The sequence below is a fragment of the Molossus molossus genome, unplaced genomic scaffold, assembly GCF_014108415.1.
Source record: "Molossus molossus isolate mMolMol1 unplaced genomic scaffold, mMolMol1.p scaffold_m16_p_20, whole genome shotgun sequence".
NCBI classification, from domain to species: domain Eukaryota; kingdom Metazoa; phylum Chordata; class Mammalia; order Chiroptera; family Molossidae; genus Molossus; species Molossus molossus.
This window is the reverse complement of record NW_023425356.1, coordinates 17,520,818-17,536,587: the sequence shown is the minus strand read 5'-3', so window position 1 is coordinate 17,536,587 and position 15,770 is coordinate 17,520,818.

Below are 15,770 nucleotides of genomic sequence, written 5' to 3'. Positions count from 1 at the left end.
TTTAAAATTTGAATAAACAACATAGAAAATTATCTGAAAAAAAACTGAGAAACAGTCTATGCCATTGAATGGCACAAATTAATATTAGGAAGATATTTATTTTTCCAAAATTCATTCCCGATAAAATTTCCAGTTGGATTTTTTGAGGAACTTGATTATTTTTTCTGAAATGTATATATTTTTTAAAAGTTTCAGAAATGACCAAGGTAAACTTGAAAAATAGGAACAATGAGGGAGACTTCTTCCAGGTATACGAGTCCCAGTAATAAAAATAGTGTGGTTTCTGGTGCAAGAACAGGCCAGTGGCATACGATAGAGTACTCAGCAGCAGACTCGTGCCAACATGGACATTTTCATGGTATGCGTATAGCATCACAAATTAACTGGGAGAGGTTAGATTATTTACTAGATATGTGCTTTGTGAAGAAATATGAAACTGAACTCAAGCAAGGAGTTGAAGGTAATTTGCGTGCCCGTCATTGGAGAGAAATTTGTCAAATGCGGTTGGTTAGCCTCGGGAGATTAAATGCACACAGCAACATTGCTGAAGTAAGGCAAACTAACCGCTGTGTAAGTTTAAACTAAATACTCACTAAGCAAAATACATATTTTACAAAAACAGCTACAAATGGGAATGGTTTTCAAGACGGGGTAAGGGAGGAAGCTGGGATGGAAGAATAAATAATGATAGAAAGACAAATTTGATATCCATAGCTACACGACTTATAGCACAGTGGTATTAACATAGACTTTGGCGTCAGCTGTATCCCACCTGGGTGAACTGAACTAATCATTTAAATTTTCTTAGAATTCATTTCTTCACTTATTAAGTGTGGAGAATAATAGTTCCTATACCATTGGATTATGGTGATACTTAAGTGGGATAATGCACGTAAGATGCTATACACAGTGCCTTGAACATAGCAAGTGTTCGATAGATGCACGCTGTTAATTGTATCCTTGTGCACTGGGGAGGGGATGAGAAGATGAACCAGTATCCGCAGGCTGGAGCGGACCGGGCCTGTAGAACATCCTGAAGCTGCCTCTCCCTGCTCAAGTCCCATTTCTTGTGCTGGAGAACACATGCCTCTCATTTGATGTATGTAGTTGGACCTTGGGAAACAAGGGAGGGTCTGTTGCATGAATGCTGTCAGTCTTTCATGAGATAAGAGAAAGAATCATTTGGCTGTAAAGGAAGAAAGTTGGCAGCCTGCACCTTTGCTGTCTTCAAAATCTAGGACACTGCCATCATTTCTGCAGGTTTGCTTGGCACAGTGAATTGCAACAGGCTGGCTTTTGGCTCAGATCACAGGCAGAACAAATGTCCTTTTGTACCCATGGGAAACTTCTTTTGAAATTTGTTTGTGTTTGGTTATGGGGAGGTAGGATCTGGAGGAAAAGTCAAGTAATAATCCTCCAGAGTAAACAGGATCAGAAAAATGAAATGCTTTGCTCAAGCGGTGGTGCCAGGGACTGTGGACTTATACTCCCATTAGAATTCTGATGCCTGCAAATTATTGTTAAATATCTGGAATTCTTAGTAAAAACATTTGGACAGCAAATATACACCCCCACCAAAGGATGTTTCCTTGACTCTTCTCTTCTTACTATGAAGGCAAAACTCATTTCAAAAAAGTGCAAATATGCAAACAGAAAACATTCCACGATTCCATCACAACCCGGCCAACACCTCTGTGTGCATCTTTAGACGGTTCTGAACAGATATGTGAAAAGCGAAAAAATATGACATGGATGGAGAAAACTCTAAGCACCCACTGCTGATAGTGAGCGAGTGTATTTACTTCAAACATCCCTATCCCATACTGGTTTTCTTTTATTATAATTTAAAAGTTGTGTTATTCATGGTGTACTCCCCAAAGAAATGGTCTCACCATATCTCTCATCTATGCAAGGTCACCCATCCTCCAGAGCCTGGCTCATCCCCACCGGACACTTTCCAAACCACCCCCACAGCTCACATCTAGATTTCTGGGACTGCCTATTCTAGAAGGAACCATATTCCTCAGCAGCCCCTAGTCCCAGTTTATAAGTTCCAGACTCTCCGTGTCTGCTCTTCCAACAGGACCATCTGCCCCGTCTCCTGTCCTGCTGCTCGGGATGGGAGGATGATGGGAACTCCCACTTCACACTGTATCAGAAACTTTCCTTCACCCTTGACCACGTCAACAGGTAGAAGTCAAATGCCTGCTCTGTAGCGATCAATATACAAAGAGCTATTTCCTTCTGTGACGTAAAATCTACTCATTTCTTTTTTTCCTTTTTTTTTTTATCCTCACCCAAGGACATTTTTGGATATTTTGTTCAAATAGAGAGGGAGGGAGAGAGAGGAAGAGAGAGAGAGAGAGAGAAACATCAACGTGAAAGGGACACATCAAGTGGTTGCCACCCGCATGACCCAACCAGGGCTGGGGACAAACTGCAACCGAGGTACGTGCCCTTAGCGGGAACCAAATGCAGATCTCTCGGGACTGCAGGCCGACGCTCTAACCGCTGAGCCAAACCGGCCAGGGCTCTTTTTCTTTTTTTTAATCCTCACCCGAGGATATTTTTCTATTTATTTTCAGACAGAGTGGGAGGGAGGGAGAGAGAGAAACATTGATTGAGAGGGACACATCAACTTGTTGCGTCCTATACGACCTGACCAGGAACTGCGGAACTGAACCAAACCGGCCAGGGCAGATCTGCTCATTTCTTTAGGCAATGATTTGTGATGGAAGGAAGGAAGAAAGAAAACAACTAAAAGGAAAGAAGGAAGGGGAAGAAAGAAGGAAGGAAGGAAGGAAGGAAGGAGGAAGGAAGGAAGGAAGGAAGGAAGGAAGGAAGGAAGGAAGGAAGGAAGGAAGGAAACGAAAAAGGAAGGAAAGATATAAAATCCTGGATTTGGATCCCAGTGTGCCATTATTTACTTGCTATGAGGCCTCAGGCAACTTTTATTTTATTTTAGCCTTCCAACATTTAATTTCCTCATCTGTAAAATTGGAATAATAATTTTAAACATTCTAAGGCTTGCTGTGAGGCTTATATGAGATAATTTGTAAGTGATTGATTCTTAGAAAGTATTCAATAAATGTTAGTAATTGCGATGGTTAATTTATGTGTCAAGTTGCCTGGACCACCAGGTGCCCAGATATTTGGCCAAACGTTATTCCGGGTGTTTCTGTGAGGGTGTTTCTGAGTGAGGTTAACGTTTGAATCGACAGAGTAAAGCAGACTGCTCTTTCTCACGCAGGTGGGCCTCATTCTGTTATAACCCAGTAATTCTCCATCTGCTATCAGAAGGAACCTCTCCTGGGTTCCTTGAACCCGAGTTGTTTTTGCAAAAATTACTGAAGAGATGCATCAGCCATGACCACAAGGGTATTGACCATGAGCTTAACTAATCAGGAGATACCAGACGGGACAATGAGGCATTCAAGGCTGGGGTCTAGTAAATGTTAAGAAATATAAAATAAACCACTTGTACAGCTACTAACTGCTGATATCTGCTTCTGTACACATAGCTTGCTTGCTCTGCTAAACTCTTGAGTAACCCCTGTCCTATATAAGCAACCCTCCCCCTGAGCTCGGGGCTACAGTTCTCCTCTGTATAGGTTGGCTGCAGTCCCTGCGCAGGTAATAAAGCTCCTAATATTCAAAATTACTTGATGTCTGAGTGAGGATGACTCTCCTGGGTTACAACATTTGGAGGCCCCAGCGAGATCAACCGCGAGGTCCCCCTTTTCTGTGGGGTCGACCTCCTCAGACTACGCGGAGGGCTGCCTCCTCGCCCTCCGCACCTACATTTGTTCTGGCTTTTGATTCGGCTAATTCGGACTAAGACTTCAGCCTCGAGGTCTGGGTAAGGGATTTCCCCTTCCATCTCTTTTCTGTTTCAGTAGCTCTGGAGCATTCTGGGATTGTTGCGGGCGGGACGCCGCTGAACCGCACTTCCCCCTCAGGGTCGGGACGCCGACTCCTGACCTGGGAAACCAGTGGATTTCCATCTGTTCTGAAATTGGTACCAATCTGTTTTAATCTGGCACTTTCGGGTGCGTCTGGCACTTTCGGGTGCATCTGGCACTTTCGGGTGCAGGAAACCGGTGGGTTTCCATCTGGCACTTTTGGGTGCGTCTGGCACTTTCGAGTGTGGGAAACCGGTGGGTTTCCATCTGGCACTTTTGGGTGCGTCTGGCACTTTCGGGTGCAGGAAACCGGTGGGTTTCCATCTGGCACTTTTGGGTGCGTCTGGCACTTTCGGGTGCGGGAAATCGGTGGGTTTCCATCTGGCACTTCCGGGTGCAGGAAACCAGTAGGTTTCCATCTGGCACTTTCGGGTGCATCTGTTCTGAAATTAGTATTTTGTGTCTTGACCGCGGTTGTCTGTCTATTTGTGTTCCGTGTTCTCTGCTGCTCTAACTGTTTTGCTTTCCGTAGGATGAGACAAGGACCGTCAACGCCCCGTACCCCCCTTGAATGCATTCTTGCTAACTTTTCTGACTTTTCCAGGAGATCCCAAGGCTACAGAACACCAGCCAATCCTGGGGTCCTCCGGACCCTCTGTGAATTGGAGTGGCCAACATTCTGAGTTAATTAGCCATCCGAAGGGTCTTTTGACTTGAGTCTTTTGTTTGCTATGAGGTCCGTTATGTACGGGGTTCCCCACCCTGATCAAAGGTATACATTGATATTTGGATTAGAAATGTCAGTGTCCGGAGGTTCAAATGAAAGGAAAAAAGTTTTGTTAACAATGCCTCCGCCTGCCCTGAAGGACAGTTAACTCCTCCCAGCCCCCGAGGAAATTCTATCTTGTCCTTCAGGACCCCCCTTAAGAATATACTAAAATATGAATTAACCTGAGTTTGCCTACGTTGGGTTCTTATTACAGAAAAACTAGAGGATGAATTTGGATCTGTTAATGATCTAACCCAATATCTGAATAGATATGGATATATTCGGATGTACTGGCTTCCTTGGAGTGAGGTCTCAACGCCTCTCTGCAAGGCTTATTAACATTCTCACAGGCAAACTGTGTAACCATTGAAGTGCCAGCCCGGTCCAGCTGCAGAAAGGGGCATATTCTTTCCATGCCAGCCTGGGCTGCTCCTCCACAGCGCGTTTGGTATCAGCTAGTTTCCAACAGGCTTCACTGAACTTTAGGGAGTTAAATAGAGGGATTCCAGGCACGGGTACGAAGTGCTCTTGGAGAGTTAAAAAAAACACTCTGCCCCGCATAAACATATGTGTTAGGATGTTGCTCCCCTTTCCTGCATCCTTTTGTAAACCTGGGGTCAGGGGAAATGTTCCCATTCCTCTGACTGCAGTAGGATCCAAATACTGTTAGAGGAAGGGCTTCCTTAGACACTTTTCACCGTGTTCTCCTGTTAGGCCTATTGGCCCAATTGGCTGAATTAGCAAAGGTAGTAGTAGCGGACTTAAGGGAAACAGGGCACACGGAATAGGGTCACCCTAGGAAGGGAAACATGAGGAAGGGTCAGGATAGCAGGCCTAGGTCCCGATTAGGGATAGAAAAGACAAGGGCAAAGTCAGGTGTAGAGGAACAAAATGAAAAGCCGTCCTTAATTTAGGAAAATGACAGGGCTAGGGCTCCTTCCAGCTGAGCCCTCTGGAGCCCAGAATAATTCAAGACAATAGGGGACAAACTAGTTAGTTTCCTGGTAGACACTGGTGCAGCAGACTCAGTCCTGACCGAGCCAATGGGACCCTAACCTACCCCTAGACTTCAAAGAGGACTATAGACCTTGGGAAAAATACTGTGACTTATTTGTTTCTGTTCCTGCCGGAATGCCCATATCCCCTACTCGGACATGATCTCCTCCAGAGATCATTCAATTGCTGGCCACTGCCACTCCAGGCCAGACCCCGCATCAAGTTCCCCAGGATATTGCCATCAGTCCTGCCAGCCTGCCTCCAGATGATGACCTGGAGAATCCTCTGCAGGATGGCCTGGAGGCAATCGACACTGCAGACGGCCGCCCAGACCTCAGGGATGACCCACTGTCATCATCAGATGAGGTATTGTTCACGGACGGGAGCAGCTATGTCCAGGAAGAAATCAGGTATGCTGGGGCAGCAGTAGTAACTCTGGCCTGTGACATTTAGACTCAGTCATTAAACAGAGGAACTTCAGCCCAAGGGGCTGAACTCATAGCCCTAATCCAGGCTCTCTGATGAGACAAGGGGAAACCGTGGTGCAAATAAGGAAGCTCGACAGGTGGCCCTAAAACCAGTGGGGACCTATCCAGATATCAGTCACCTTGCCAAACCCAAGTTTGCCTCTGACTCCTACTTACACTGGGTCAGAAAATGACTTAGCCAAGCAGAAACAAGCCATGAAGAAAAGCAACGGATGGTAGATACTGTCAGATGGGAGGTTGTTAGTCCCAGAGGCTCTAGGTCGGACTTTAGTCAACCAGCTGCACCAGACTACCCAGTTAGGTTACACCAAGCTTACTGAACTCCAGTAAGGTCACAGGGCAAAGGGGAAGGCAGAGGGCAGCAGGGAGGTGCAGGTTTAAGTAAGGAGGAGGAGGAGAAAAGCTAGGGGATGTGCAGACAGCAGATAGATTGAGCAGGCTCTCAGGTTCACGTCAGGGGAGGGACTAGGAAAGTCGCAGAGGGTCTGTGTAAGTTGAAGAAGGATTGTGTAAGTCGTAGAGGGTCTACCAGCAAGCTGAAGAAGGATTATAGACAGGGAAGAAATAAAAAGAGAAGGATTGTGCAGAGGAAATAAAAAGATAAGGAAGGATAAGAGAAAGGGACATACACATTACAGGAAGACAGGACAGTGGAGGAATACTCGAGAAGGGAAGAAGAGAGGACACTGAGAGGGGAGAGCTTGCCCCTAGTAATAGAATAACAGTCTGGGATGTAATAAAGAAAACCTTAACCAAGTTTACTTTAGAAACCGGTGAAAACTGGACCACTCTGCTCCCCCTCCCCCTTGTACAGTTCTTACAGGCTCTGCAGTCTGCCCAGAAGGCCATCCATAAACACACCTGTGATGCCCTGCCTGTGCCCACCTCGAACCCTGTGCACCCTTTCCAGCCCGGGGACTCAATATGGGTAAAGAAATGCACCACCCAGGGACTAACTCCGGCCTGGAAGGGACCGTACACTGTCATCCTGCCCGCACCGACGGCTGTCAAGGTCAGCGGCATCCCGGTCTGGCTGCACCGTTCCTGGCTGAAGGCGGACAAAGCGGAATGGACGGGGCAGGCCTCTCCAGACCCTTAAAAACGAGACTCTTGCATTTATCAGGACTCTAGTTTTTCTAATTATAACTGTACAGGGGAATCTTTATAGATCTGGACCCCAATAGAACTGGGAACTCAGAAATAGAATATTAGGGGAAATCTTAAAAATGTCACCACAAAGGGGATGTAATAACTCCATTCTGACCCTCAGATACTGCACGTACACACCCTAGCAGACTTTTTTGTGAACATAAGGGCTTTTAGAAACCCAAAGAAAACTAAAAAGATAAGGAATTAATAATAGCCTTGGGGAACTCAGAGGAACCATGAGAAAAAAGAGATTAATAGCTGCCCTGACAAAACAAGCTCCTCTCTCCCCCTTCTCTGTATCAGCCCCCATTAACGGTGCCAAAAGCGGCGCCAAGAAAAAGTAGTTTTTTTCTGTAGTTTGTGCCTTTAAAAGCAGGCAACAAAGAAGGCAGGTTGCTGAGGATTTGGGGAATGCCCCCCCAGCCGCCCATGTAATACAGTGCTCCTTTACAATTCGGCTGTGCGTCTCTAGTTATCTCGCTGACACCTTACAGCATTTAGAGCACTAAGGGAAGCTTGCTGTGTTTATGCCAATAGATAGGAGTCATCAGAGGGAATATTCAGGTTCTTAGGAAGCGCCTCGCAGAACAGGCCAGAAGCGAAGAGGCCTCTAGTAGCTAGTGCGAAGGCCTTTATAACTGGTCCCCCTGGCTCACTACTCTTCTCTCTGCTCTAGCAGGTCCCCTCATACTCCTATTTCTAGGACTATTTCTGTGGACCTATAATGATAAACAAATTAATAGCTTTCATAAGAGAGAGGGTCCAATCTGTCAAATTATTAGTCCTGGCCTCTCATTACCAAAGGTTGCCATTAGATCAAAGATTTGATCTGTACATAAACCAGTGGGGAATGTTATAACCCAGTAATTCTCCATCTGCTATCAGAAGGAACCTCTCCTGGGTTCCTTGAACCCGAGTTGTTTTTGCAAAAATTCTTGAAGAGATGCATCAGCCATGACCACAAGGGTATTGACCATGAGCTTAACTAATCAGGAGATACCAGACGGGACAATGAGGCATTCAAGGTTGGGGTCTAGTAAATGTTAAGAAATATAAAATAAACCACTTGTACAGCTACTAACTGCTGATATCTGCTTCTGTACACGTAGCTTGCTTGCTCTGCTAAACTCTTGAGTAACCCATGTCCTATATAAGCAACCCTCCCCCTGAGCTCGGGGCTACAGTTCTCCTCTGTGTAGGTTGGCTGCAGTCCCTGCACAGGTAATAAAGCTCCTAATATTCAAAATTACTTGATGTCTGAGTGAGGATGACTCTCCTGGGTTACAACAGTTCAGTCAGTTGAAGGCTTGGATAGAACAGAAGGGCTGAACTGACCCTCCCCGAAGAAGAGGGAATTCTTCTTGCCAGACTACCTCAAAGCTGGGACATTGTCTTTCCCCCCCCTGAACCTTTGATATGCACACATTTTTTTGGTGTATAATATATACCTCAATAAAAAGTTAAAGAAATTGGGCAGGCCGGTGTGGCTCAGGGGTTGAGTGTCGACCCATGCACAAAGAGGTCGCCGGTTAGGGCCAGGTTGTGGGCCCGATCTCCCATGGGGGTCGTGCACGAGGTGGCCAGTCGATGTTCTCGCTCATCGACGTTTCTCTCTCTCTCTCTCCCTTTCCCTTCCTCTCTCTCTAAACATCAAATCAACAAAGAAAAACAAAAGTTGTGCTAGGCATTCTGGCTCTTCCCAGGCCCTCCGTGGCCCGGGGCCCCCTCTCCCAGCTCTCCGCCGAGTCCCGCCGCACTGCTCACGGCTCGGGAACCTTTCCAGCCCGGCCCCAGACACGTGCCCCCCCGTTCCGCACAGACCCCTAGGAGCTGCCGGCTCCTGCTCCACCTGCTTCTCTCTCAGAGAACCACCTGCCGGACACCTGGGCTTCCCCAGTGCTTCCACAATTCTGGTGAATAAAACGTTCACCATCTCCTTACAGTTTCACCTGAGAACAGTATTTACAAATATGTACACTTTGGGATTTATAGAGTCTCACTCAAGGGATGCATGAGAAGAAGAGACTTGGTATTTCCACCAACTTACGGTTCAGATACTCGTGGTCATCTTTCTTCCCCTCTCTGCTGTCCTTGTCTTAGGAGGTCAGGCTGGGATCACACGTGCCACGTTTGGGCTCTGCCCCATCCCTTCTGGCCTGGCCTGGCCGTTCTAGGGACTGGCGGTTGGGGAATGAACACCGCCCCCCGCTTCGCCCTGTGCTAGCTCCCAGGAGGGAGGCGAGCTTCCGGAGTTCCCAGGGGGACTCACACTCAGGTCGCTCAGTTTGAAATTTAGTCCCAGGCCCCTGATCAGCTGCCTCCCTTTCCTACCTCAGTTCCCCACGCCTCTGCAGGTTTCCTGGGGTCACCTCCCAACTCCACGTGAATCCTTGTCTCAGCGACTGAATCGGGGGAACACAGACCAAGCTGTAACCTACCTTTCCCCTAAACCTACACCTGTGCCATGTGCTGCCAGGCACACACACACACACACACGCACACACACGCACACACACGCACATGCACGCCCTAAGGTGACCTCCAATGAGTCACATCCCTTGGATAATCCGCTCCCCTAAGTTTGGATGAAACCTGTGATGTCCAGCCAACAGAATGGGGTAAAGTGATGGGACATTCGCTCCTGAGCTATATGACATGATAAGAGAGACAGCTCCTCCATCCTCCGGTAGTGAAGACGTGGCTTCCTGTTGGAGCTGCCTCTGGCTGTCACATGGCAAAGAAATGCTGGTGGCTCTAGGATCTGGGCCTTGCCTCTGGAGAACAGCCTTCGAGAATACAGCCACAGGTGAATTGTGCGGCAAGCTGAGGGTGCCGGGGAGCGGACCCTGCCACGGCGAGCCCCACAGGAGACAGCAGCCCAGCTGTCTGGACTTCAGCCTGGGACCCTGAGCAGAGCGCCAGCGGAGCCACGCCCAGGCTGGGACCCGGGATTCTGAGTAATAACTGGGTGTGGCTTCATGCAGCCAACTTTGCCATAAACCACTGAGCAACAGAAAACGTGCCGCTCTAGTGCACTGCTGGTGGGAATGCAGACTGGTGCGGCCACTATGGGAAACAATATGGTGTTACCTCAAAAAATTAAAAATTGAACTGCCATTTGACCCAGTGATCCCGCTTCTAGGAATATACCCTAAGAAGCCTAAAACACCAATCAGAAAGAATATATGTACCCCCATGTTCATAGCAGCACTATTTACAATAGCTAAGATCTGGAAACAGCCCAAATGTCCATCAGTAGATAAATGGATAAGAAAGCTGTGGCACATATACACAATGGAGTACTATGCAGCTGTAAGAAAGAAAGATCTCTTATCCTTTGAGACGACATGGAGGGACCAGGAAAGTATTATCCTAAGAGAAACAAGCCAAGCAGAAAAAGAGAAATACCACATGATCTCACTTATTTGTGGAATATAATGAATATAACAGTCTGAGGAATAGGGTAGACCCAGAAATATGGAAGTCGGGTACAGACTGACAACCCTCAGAAGAGGGGGCGGTGGGGGGAGGGAAGAGATAAACCACAGAACTTATATGCATGTATGCATGACCAATGGACATGGACAACAAAGCCGGGGACGGGGTGGGGGTGGATGGGGAGGAGGGTGTCAATGGGGTAAAAAAGGAGAAACATCTGTAACAAAAATAAAATAAAATTAAAAATAAAATAAAACGAATAAAAAAGAAAAGAAAACGTGCCGCATTCTTCGTGCACCTTTGGGCCTGAGGTGGGCCCTATTTCTTCCCAATCCCTGGGGTCTCGCTGACAGGGAGCCAACCTCACGTGCCTCCAGGTACAACCTGGCTCTTTGGTTGGTTTTCGAAGGATGGCCAAGAGTGTCACTTTTTCTAGTTCCTCCGGAATTGTTTTCTCTGGAGGTGACTATCCGGATGGCCCACCGATTCTCTGGTGAATACCAGTTTCTCCAACAGTGCTTCTCTGCAAACTCCGTCCGGAGGGCCTGACCCAGCAGGCACCGGGCCTTCCAAGGTCAGGGCGGGTCCAGGCTCAGGGCACATGTCACAGTCTGTGGGTTTTTACCCTGACACGGAGCGTTCTTTTCTTTTTCCTGTGTAGGTCAGCAATTTAATTTATAAATTTAGGCAATCCTCTGAAATGCTCTACATTGAGGATCTCTGCTCTCTGGGAAGTAATGGAAATGTAACACTATTACTTGGCAACTCTCTATATGTTCAAACACTGTTTTGCAGGCTGCCAACAACTTCCCGCAGCTCCAGAGGCACCGTCCAGCGCAGAACTAGCTTAGCCTCCTCTAGCTCACGTTTTCCGATCGCTGCTTTATCTAGCATCTTGGTACCGTTTCCAGATTTTAGCATTTCTTCCTTGGGGATGGAGAGCAAGTGGGACGGATGGCGAAGATCCTCTGATATCTCAGCAGCTCGGACCCCCTGAATGGAGGGTCCCAGGACTGCTCCCCCTGCTGGCCCTCACCTCTGTGGGCTGGCCCAGCTTGGGCAGTGGGCATGCTCCTGGACCCCAGGCCTCTACTTGTGTCCACTCATGTCCCAAGAAGAGGATTCGTGTATTTATGTATTTATTTATTTATGTGTGTATTTATTTATTTTTAATCCATATCTGAGGATACTTTTCCACTTATCTTCAGTCAGAGTGGGAGGGAGAGAGAGGGAGAGAAAGGGAGAGAGAGAGAAACATCAACACGAGAGGGACATATCGACTGGTTGCCTCCTGCATGATCCCGACCAGGGCCGGGAAGAACCGTAACTGAGGTACATGCCCTTGGCTGGAATTGAACCCGAGACTCACTGGTCCGCTGGCCGATGCTCTAACTGTTGAGCCAAACTGGCCAGGGCAAGGATTCATCTTTTAAGAAAGTCAGAGACAAGGGTAAAATCTTAAAAAATTATTTTATTTTATTTTTAAAATATATATATTATTAATTAATTAATTTTTGTTACAGATGTTTCTCCTTTTTCCCCTCAGACACCCTCCTCCTGACCCCTCCCCCCTCACAGCATTGCTGACTATGTCCACTGGTAACGCATACATGCATATCCGTTCTTTGGTTTATCTCACCCCCCCCACCCCCTCCTCTGAAGTTTGTCAGTCTTAAAAAATTATTTTAAAATTATTTCTCTGCTCTATGATCACACTGCAAATCACAACATTTATATCCTAAGAAAGCTGTACTCACCCTCTCTTCTCCTGCAAACAATTTTGCAACCTACTTTGTCCCCGTTTAAAAAAAATCTTCAAGGAGGATCCTTTCAGACTCAGTCTCATCACAGTCCACTGCTATTCACAAAAATCAACAGTGGTTCCGAGCATCCACGCCACATAGATGCACGGTCCTGCAGACCACGGGCTCACCTGCAGCGCTCCACGTTGACTGGTAGCACTTCAGCACCTGTAACTCTTAACCATCTGCTCATCAAATATATATATATATATATACACACACACATATACACACACACTATAGTTTAAGTAGTTTCTTCTAAAACCCACAAAATAGAGTGTCAATAGAATAACAATGAACATTTGAGCATCTGCTGAGCATTACAGTTCTTTGTGTTTTTTAATTTTTTAAATTTTTTTTTAAATTCTCACCTGAGGACATTTTTTTTCTATTTTTTGTTCAGATAGAGTGGGAGGGAGAGAGAGAGAGAAAAAAACATCAACGTGAAAGGGACACATCGAGTGGCTGCCACCCGCACAACCAACCAGGGCTGGGGACACACTGCAACTGAGGTACGTGCCCTTAGTGGGAACCGAACCCGGGTCTCTCTGGACCGCAGACCGACGCTCTAACCGCTGAGCCAAACCGGCCAGGGTTTAAATTTTTTTTCTTTATTGATTTTAGAGAGAGAGGAAGGGAAAGGGAGAGAAAGAGAGAAACATCCATGAGAGAGAACATTGACTGGCCGCCTTCTGCATGCCCCCCTGGGGATTTGGCCCACAACCTGGGCATGTGCCCTGCTCAGGAATCGAACTGGTGACCTCTTGGTGCATGGGTCTATGCTCAACCACTGAGCCACACCAGCCAGGGTACAGTTCTCAGTACTTTAGACATTTAACAGTCATCAAAATGCAAGAAGCATACAAATAACAGCGTTCATTTAGTGAACACATGATATGTTCAGGGCATTGCGTTTGGTGCCTCCCCTGCATTATCCCACTGGTGTCCTGATTATCGGGCTATCAGGCACATTCAGTTGATGCATTTGTCCACTGTCACAGGGAGGCCCTCTGGTCCAGGTGTTGGTCCATGCTTGGGCTCTAACCTCACCTGCCTCAGGGACTCCTCTTGTGCTCAGCCAGAGCCCCCTGAGAGCAAACACTGCACTGGGAGAGCATATTCTGGAAGTTTGCAGAATCAGCCTCAGGCTGGGCTGATGCCCACCCTCTTATACTCCGGACTGTGGCCAATCACCGTGTTCTGGAACTGCTTATGCAGTGATCCACCTCTTTTTCTGTGACAGCTTTACTAACTATCAATCTCAGGGGCTCTAATGAAGTCTCAAACTTTCTATTAAACCCTTATTCCAATACACAGTTGCAATATACTGAGAGTAGTCATTCAAGTATGTTATTTCTTCTCCTTCTCCTTCTCCTTCTCCTTCTCCTTCTCCTTCTCCTTCTCCTTCTCCTTCTCCTTCTCCTTCTCCTTCTCCTTCTCCTTCTCCTTCTCCTTCTCCTTCTCCTTCTCCTTCTCCTTCTCCTTCTCCTTCTCCTTCTCCTTCTTCTTCTTCTTCTTCTTCTTCTTTGATTTTAGAGAAGAAATCAATTGGCTGCCTCCTGCATGCCCCCTGCTGGGCATTGGGCCCACAACCTGGGCATGTCCCCTGACCTGGAATCAAGCTGGCCACCTCTTGGTGCATGGTCCAATGCTCAACCACTGAGCTGCAATGGCCAGTGTTATTTCTTAAACTAGAAGATTTGCTATAGGGATCTAGGGACACATGTCACTGTATCCACAATGTACTGTCTTCTTTGACAAACAAATTCATTCAATCTACTCACTGGTCCTTTGAAAAGTCTTTTGTTCTCCATTTTACAGATGGGAAAACAACCTCCGAGAGGTTGAGAGCTATCCAAGGTCACACAGCTATTAATTGAAATACCTGGGATTAGCACCAAAGTCTGTCTGACATCAAAATTCATGCTTTGTTCTCGTCTTCTGACTTGCCTTCGTGAACCCAAACACTAACAGGTGTTTCTGAAGCTAGAGCTGTGCACCTTTAGTGCTCTGTAGTGATAATTTGGGCAGTTTTCTGGTTCTCTGGAAAAAACTTCTAAAAGTGCATTTTCATTTTGCTGGTGAGGTGGGGTAAAAAGATAATTTTCTATATATGCTTGATTACATTTTGAGTGATGTCTTTAGATTTTCACCTGCATTTGTATGTATGATGCGTGCACCAGCGCCGAGTTGGTCTACTTTAATTAATTGCGAGCCAATGGGAGAGAACACAGGCTGGCTCCCTAGAACGTGGTGCGGGGTGGAGGTCAGCGTTGTTGCCAGGCTCCAAACAGTGAGGCTTTGTTGCAGTTCCGTGGAGAAAAGCAAAGTGATATTTGAGCCACAAAGTAACCGTTGTAGCAAAAGAAACTGGTTGTAGCAAAACATACCAGGCTTCTCCTGTCAGCCTAGTTGAGTTGCAGCAAACCAGCAAATTCTAAGTTAAATTAAGGTAAATTTAAAGTTTACTAGATATATAGTTTTATTTCTATTTAATATGTCATGTTTCTTGGTTTTATACGAGCTACTGATGTAAAGGATATATACTTATTTTAATGTTTGTATCTATTTAATGAAAGAAGATCATTCTTCTTTCCTTTTTTTTTAAACATCGATTGGCTGCCTCCTGCAGGCCCCCTACTGGAGATTGGGCCCACAACCTGGGCATGTGCCCTGACCGGGAATCGAACTGGCGACCTCTTGGTGCATGGGTCAATGCTCAACCACTGAGCCACACCGGCCGGGCGATCAATTTCTTTTCTTTCTTTTTTTAAGAAAAATCTTGTTTTCTTTTAATGCCTTTATTCTCCAGATCTCCTTCCTCCTTAGGAGAGGTGGGGTAAATTGTATTATTGCTAATACCTGGTAATCTATATTTGTCCTGAAGAAGTTCATTTTCTTATACGCTGGGGAGTCACAAGTATGTTTCTCTATTAAAAGATCTGCACAATACTCCAATTTGAAAATAATAATATTTTATTGTTCTCATGTATATTCTTTAGAAATTTTTTTTTTATTACCATAGGGTTGCATTTGACCTTCTAATATCCTAATTTGAATGAATATCATCTTAACTTCAAAATATACACAAATTCTGCTTCTTTAACAGCTTTATTCCTACCTCTTCCAGTTGATGTCACAAAATAACATTTTTCTAGGTTGCGTGTCCAAAATATAAACTAATCATTTTGAATGCATTCATCTCTTCTGTTATATAGAGAACAAA